Source organism: Oenanthe melanoleuca, chromosome 27 (assembly GCF_029582105.1).
Source record: "Oenanthe melanoleuca isolate GR-GAL-2019-014 chromosome 27, OMel1.0, whole genome shotgun sequence".
NCBI lineage: Eukaryota > Metazoa > Chordata > Aves > Passeriformes > Muscicapidae > Oenanthe > Oenanthe melanoleuca.
In genome coordinates this window covers 1,303,432-1,309,804 of record NC_079360.1, presented here as the reverse complement: position 1 = coordinate 1,309,804, position 6,373 = coordinate 1,303,432, and positions in this window count along the sequence as shown.

Below are 6,373 nucleotides of genomic sequence, written 5' to 3'. Positions count from 1 at the left end.
GGCAGTTGGAGAAGATGGTCACTGTATGTCCCTTCAAACTGTCCCATCCCATCCCATCCCATCCCATCCCATCCCATCCCATCCCATCCCATCCCATCCCATCCCATCCCATCCCATCCCATCCCATCCCATCCCATCCCATCCCATCCCATCCCACCTTCTTTTCTGAGCTACATGAACATTTGTGTGACCCTCTCAAGCACTTTCTTCATTCCCATCCAGCTCCCACAGGGACAGTGGTGGCACTGCTCTCATGTACAGCCTCTGGCTGCCTCCCAGCATGGATCCAAACATATCCCCTGGCATCCCCATCCCACTGCCCATCCTGCCCTGGGCTGAGCCCCTCTCTGTGGCAGGGTAACACCCCAGCCCCATTCACTGATGGAGCAGCTCCATCTTGTGCCATCCTTAGCCAGGGGGGACAGCATGAACCAGCCCTGCCCCTGTGCTGGTATCAGGGTGGGGTGGCCAAGCCAAGGACCTGGGTCAGGCCAGGACACATTTAGCAGCTCATCCCCTCAGAAGGTGCCACTGTTCATGATTCCTGTCCCTGTCAGAGGGAGCTGGTGCCAAGGAAGAGGCTGCACAAGCCTCTCCTGACTCTTTCAGTGAGGGTGAAGGCCACCAGCCATGCTGGTGCTCTCCAGGCCTCCCTGGGCATGGAAGGATGTAGGAAGGGGAGACCAGAGGCTGTGTAAAGTGTGGGGTCTGAACCTTTTCTGGTCATTGCTGCCTGGTGGCACCAGGAGAAAGGGGGCAGGAGGAGGAAATAACCTGAGGAGAAACTTCCTGTGTGTTTGTACAGGGAGTTAGTGACTTCCTGAGCTCTCTGGGTGGCCTTGCACCGACCAGAGCAAGCCTGTAGGACAAGGGCAGTGAGCAGGGATGGGGACACCAGGAGGAAGTCCCTGGTGGCAGGACACTGTAGTGTCAGCTGCCCATGCTGTCCATCCTGCCACCACAGCTCCTCAGATCCCAACCCCGTGACCCCAAACACCCGTGGGAGTCCCAGGGAGGCTGCAGGAGCTGCTGGCTGAGCCAGGGTAGGAGTCACCCACCAAACACTGCAATGGCTCTGCCTTTGTTTGGAGCCCAGCAAGTCAGTATCTGCTTTTTGACTCCTTCCACCTTAAACATTTACCTGCTGCTCTTCCCCCTGTGCTTCCTGCTGGGAATCTCTCTTCACTAATGACCTGGAGATGAGACACAGCATTTGCAGCTGACACAAACCCGGCTGAGCTGCCCGTGGAGCAGAGGGCTGTGCTGCCATCCAGAGGGACAAGAGGAAATGAGCTGGCAGGAACTTCGTGCAGTTCAAAGTCTCTTCTTTTCCTCTGGCCCTTGGGTTCTTCTAGCTCAGACTCACCGTCCTCGTGTCTTTTCTGTGTCACACTGTCCTTGCTTTATCCTACTTCAGCAAGCTTTGGCTGCCTCATGCACACAGAGACCTGGGGAGGCTGAGCCCAGCTCCCTCTCAAGCAGCTGCCCTCAATCACTTCACTTTAAATCCACAAAACTTCTCTGCCTGAGCCCAACAAATATTTGCTGTTCATAAATTCTAGTAGCCAGAAGTAAAGTCAGACAGGTTCTGTACTCCAGGGTCCATGACAAAACTATTTCCTGCCAAGCTGGTTGGAAACCTCTCAAGTGGATACCCAGGACCTGTCCTGGCTGTTCTGTTTCTTTAGAATCTCTGCTGAAGCAGAATCCCAACATGGTCTGAGCTGGAAGAGACCTTGAGGATGCCCAGTTCCACCCCCTGCCATGGGCAGGGACACTTTCCACTAGACCAGATCAGTCACACCCTGTCCAACCTGGCCTTGGACACTTCCAGGGATGGGGCAGCCACAGCTGCTCTGAGCACCTGTGCCAGGCCTCACCCCCCTTGATTTTAGGGGTTTTTCTTGGCTCTTCTGCACAGCCATTGACAGTTTTCCCAGGAACTGGAGCTCAGAGGAACTGAAGGTTGTTGCTCACAGTCTCTGGTGCACTTGGCCATGTTCAGCTCCTGTCTGGGACTGTTCTCACAGCCAAGAGAGCCTCAGGCTCTGGATGTTGCACTGAGGTGGTTGGGAGGGAGCTTTTTAACATTAGCAACACATTTTTTATTAACTGATCAGAAAGTTCATGCCCTCAGGAGTCCTTTTGCTTGGATAACACGGTGTTGGATGATGAATGGATGAGTGGCACACTGAGTTCTGCTGATACCACACAGCTGAGCTCAGGGTGCCAGTTTGTGTTAGATCCAGGGACTTTGAAGATTTTGAGATAAAGGAAATGCCTATGTAGATTTTTGACATTCTTTTGGCATTGGGAGCCCAGGTGTCTGGGAGGGATCTTCCCAAACATTTCACTGCATCTTACACAGTTGGAAACATGCCCCTTAAATTAACCATGCCACTTGGAATGGCACATCATTGCAGCTGCCCTAACCTGGGATGGAATAGAACAGAATAAAATAGAAGGAAAATAGAGAAGAGTAAAATATGGAATGGAATGGAATGGAATGGAATGGAATAGAATAGAATAGAATAGAATAGAATAGAATAGAATAGAATAGAATAGAATAGAATAGAATAGAATAGAATAGAATAGAATAGAATAGAATAGAATAGAATAGAATAGAATAGAATAGAATAGAATAGAATAACTTCTGGGGGGAAAAAAGCAATACAGGGAGACTGTAATTATTCTTCAAAGACTTTTTTCTGATAGGTGAATTAGGAGCTGATTTTTTTATGGTCAGGATAAGCAGCATCACATCCAAGGGCCATGGTGTGGTCTGGCACCTCCTCCCTTGGCCCAGGGGAGGGCAGAGAATGTAGGGGCTGCTGCAGGTGAAGGTGCTCTGTGTTATTGATGAGGCATCTGCAGAAGCAAGAGAGCTAAAGGACAAGGAAGACCCAATAAATCACCTACTTCATGAAAACCACCAAGTTCAGGATCCTTTAGGTCACTCAGCAGGGATGAGGAATTCTGATGGAGCTGGATATGTATATGATGCAACACTCTTGGTTTCTGAAGCTTGGATAAAGGTGGTTGGTCCTTCCAGAGCTGCTTTGCTGCCTTTGCTTCCCATTCTGTGCTTTGGCAACCCTCACACAATGCCAGGTGAGTCTGGAACTCCTCAGTAATCCCACAGCAGACCCCACTTCCAAGGACTGGGATGGAAACTTGCTCCTTCATTCTTACAACACATCCTGAAAAACCTCTTGTGTTTTGCTAGCAGTGAGGATTAGAGGAGATCTAGAAAATGTGATCTCTGAGGGAAGAGTGAAAGAATTGGGTGGTTTGGTGCAGAGGAGCAGAGCTGGGACAGCTGGGGATGAGCTGACCTCCAGCCTCCCCTTTGCAGCTGCACTTCCTGCCCTGCTGGGACAACCCTCCTCCAATAAATAAAAGGCTGCCATGGAAAAGAAGGGAATAAACTGCTCTGTGTCTGCCTGGAGATGATGAGGAATCACAGAGTGGGAGCTTTAGTCAGACACTGGGGCTGGCTGAGGGTAAACACAGCTCTGGGCCAGGACAGCGGCTGTGTCAGTTTTAGGAGGGAAGAGCACAAATTAAACAAACATCCATCATGAGGGGTTTAACTGCACTTACCCTGCATTGCATCAGGGTGAGCAGCAATTGCTCCAGGCACCCCTCCAGCTCTGCTTGCTCTGCTTCTGTTCCCAACAGTCTCGTGGCTCCAGGCAGGTGAAATCTGCCCTTGGCCTGGAACCAGGTCCTCCTCTCCAAGAGTGGATGTTTGGAGAAGGAGTTTGCTCCCACCCTGTGACTTTCCAGCTGCTTGGATGCAGGAGCAGCACTGCTGGGCTGCCTCAGGCAGGTGGGGAAGGAGGAAGAACCATGCTGGGCACAGTGAGGAGGGACCATGGAGCTGGGTGAGTGTTGTCAAAGATCCTCACACTCTATAAACGTCCTTGTTGTTTCTTTAAGGAGTTTTAATGGTTGTTATGCACTGGGGTAACAGGGTAACAAATCCTCAACACTGGGCTGTGAAGGCAGAGTGCAGGAGCCTGAGATTTCAGTGGCCAGCTGGGCTTCCATCCCTTGTCACAGAATCCCAGTATGGTGTGGGGTGAAAGATCCAGTGCCACCCCTGTCATGGACAGGGACACCTCCCACTGTCCCAGGTTGCTCCAAGCCCCATCCAACCTGGCCCTGGACACTCCCAGGGATCCAGGGGCAGACACAGCTGCTCTGGGCACCCTGTGCCAGGGCCTCACCACCCTCCCAGGGAACAATTTATCCCAATATCCCATCTAGCCCTGCCCTCTGGCAGCGGGAAGCCCCTCTCCTGGCACACCATCCCTTTTCTGAAGTCCCTCTCCTGTTTTGTTGGAGCCCCCTTAGGCACTGGAAGGGGTTTTTAAGGTCTCCCTGCAGCCCTTTTCTCTTGAACAGCCTGATTTGTGCTGGTTTGGGCTGGCAATGGCTCAGTGCCACATCTCCAGGAGAGAGAGGATGGATTTTTACCCAGGAAGCTGCAGAATCAGCTGCAGTCAGACCTGGTGAACATCTCAAGATGTTTCCCTTCTGTTCAGCTGAGTCTGGTTGTTTTGGCTGGATTCCCAGCCCTCATCAGCCTGGGGAATCACAGAGCTGGATGCAAATAGAAGTGGTTTATAGTGAAGCTTTGCCATGGGGCAGCTCCTGCCTGGAGAGGAAATAAAGCTGCTGGATGCCACTGAGGGACAGGCAGCCCCAAATCCCTCAGGCTGCCTCAGGCTCCTCCACCCTCTGCTCCCAGGAAGACAAACATCTCAAGAGGATTCTCAGGAACAGCTTCAGGAAAAATTTCCCCTTATGAGAAGCAAAAGGACTCTGCTTCATCTGGGTTCTTCTGCTGGGTGTCTGGCTCTGCACACACTGACCTTAGAGGGGATGTTGATGTTCTCCTGCTAGAAATGTTCATATATTTGTACAACAGTCACAGTGCAGTCTTGGGAAGTCTCATTTCAGTCTTCATAAAACTTCCTGGAAAACTCCATAAAAGAAAACAGTGCATCCACTTTAATTAGAGAGAGCCTGGGAAGTGAATATTTAGTTTGTTTACAGTGTAGCATCCTCCTCCTTGGCTCAGGACCATAAAAGCAATGTGTGTGTGTTGGGATGGAAATTTTGATGTGTTGTCTAATTTTCTTTATTACTTCCCTTTCTGAAAAAATAGAAAAGAGGGAAGGACAGTTACTCCCTCACAAACAGTTACTGCTGGGGCAGCCCACAGAGCCATTTACCAGCAGGGGAATTGTGGAAAGGAGGAAGAGGCCCTGCCTCATCAAATAGTAAAAATACCAGAGGGTGCTAAGAAAGAAGAAATGAAGAATCAATATAAAAGATTGAAAGCAAAATTCGTGGTTTTAAAGAGAGACCAGGCAGATGAGCAGTTAAAGCATTCCAGAACAACCTGATAAAATCCCAGAATGGTTTGGGACCTTCAAGCCCATTCAGTGCCACCCCTGCTGTGGGCAGGGACACCTTCCACTGTCCCAGGGTGCCCCAAGCCTTGTTCAAAGTGGCCTTGGACATTTCCAGGGATCCAGAGGCAGGCACAGCTGCTCTGGGCAGGCTGAACACCCTCAGCTCTCCCAGGCTGTCTCCAGAGCAGAGGAGCTCCAGCCCTCAGAGCATGTTTCATAGAAATCTCTGTGTTTATCTGTTTTGTCCTCATTTCCATCCTCCTATCCCAGACATAAGCTCCATCCCAGAGATGTGTGTGCAAGCCTCAGTGTGATTTTCCTCCATTTTGCACAAATCAGCTCCACTCCTTATTTTCCAAAAGCTTTTAGGATTGTGTGCTACAAACTCTCCAGCCAGAGCTGTGAATCCCACACCTGTGTCCTGCAGATGAGAGAGCTGGTTTGGGTTCAGATCTGGGTTTTGGAAAGGCCAACACCAAGCTGAGCACAGGCAACAGGAATGGCACAAGTCCAACCTTGAGGACAGCAAACTGAGAGCCCTGGTGCTCCTCCAGAGCTCCCAAAGGACAGAAGTCTTTGTTGGTTGATTCTGGATCCACAGACTGATATGTTTGTGTTTAACCCTTCCACTTCCTCAGCCTGAGTGGGCTTCTGTCTTCTATTACCATCAGAGCTGAAGAAGATTATAGAAGAAATGAACAGAAAAAAAAGTCATCCTGAAAAGCCCTTTTAGGCCCAGCTGCTTGTGGGTTCATCCTCCTGCTTCTGCCAAAGCTGCCTTTTGGGGTGACAAATGAAAGCAGGTTTTTGAGGGGTATCCAAATGGTGTGTGCAGCCTCAACAGGCACTTCCCCTCTGGGAATAAATCATCACTTTCAGTTTTTTAACCCAGGATATACATCCAGGTGTTTCTCATAGGCTGGAGGAGGAGGTTGAAATTGTGAACA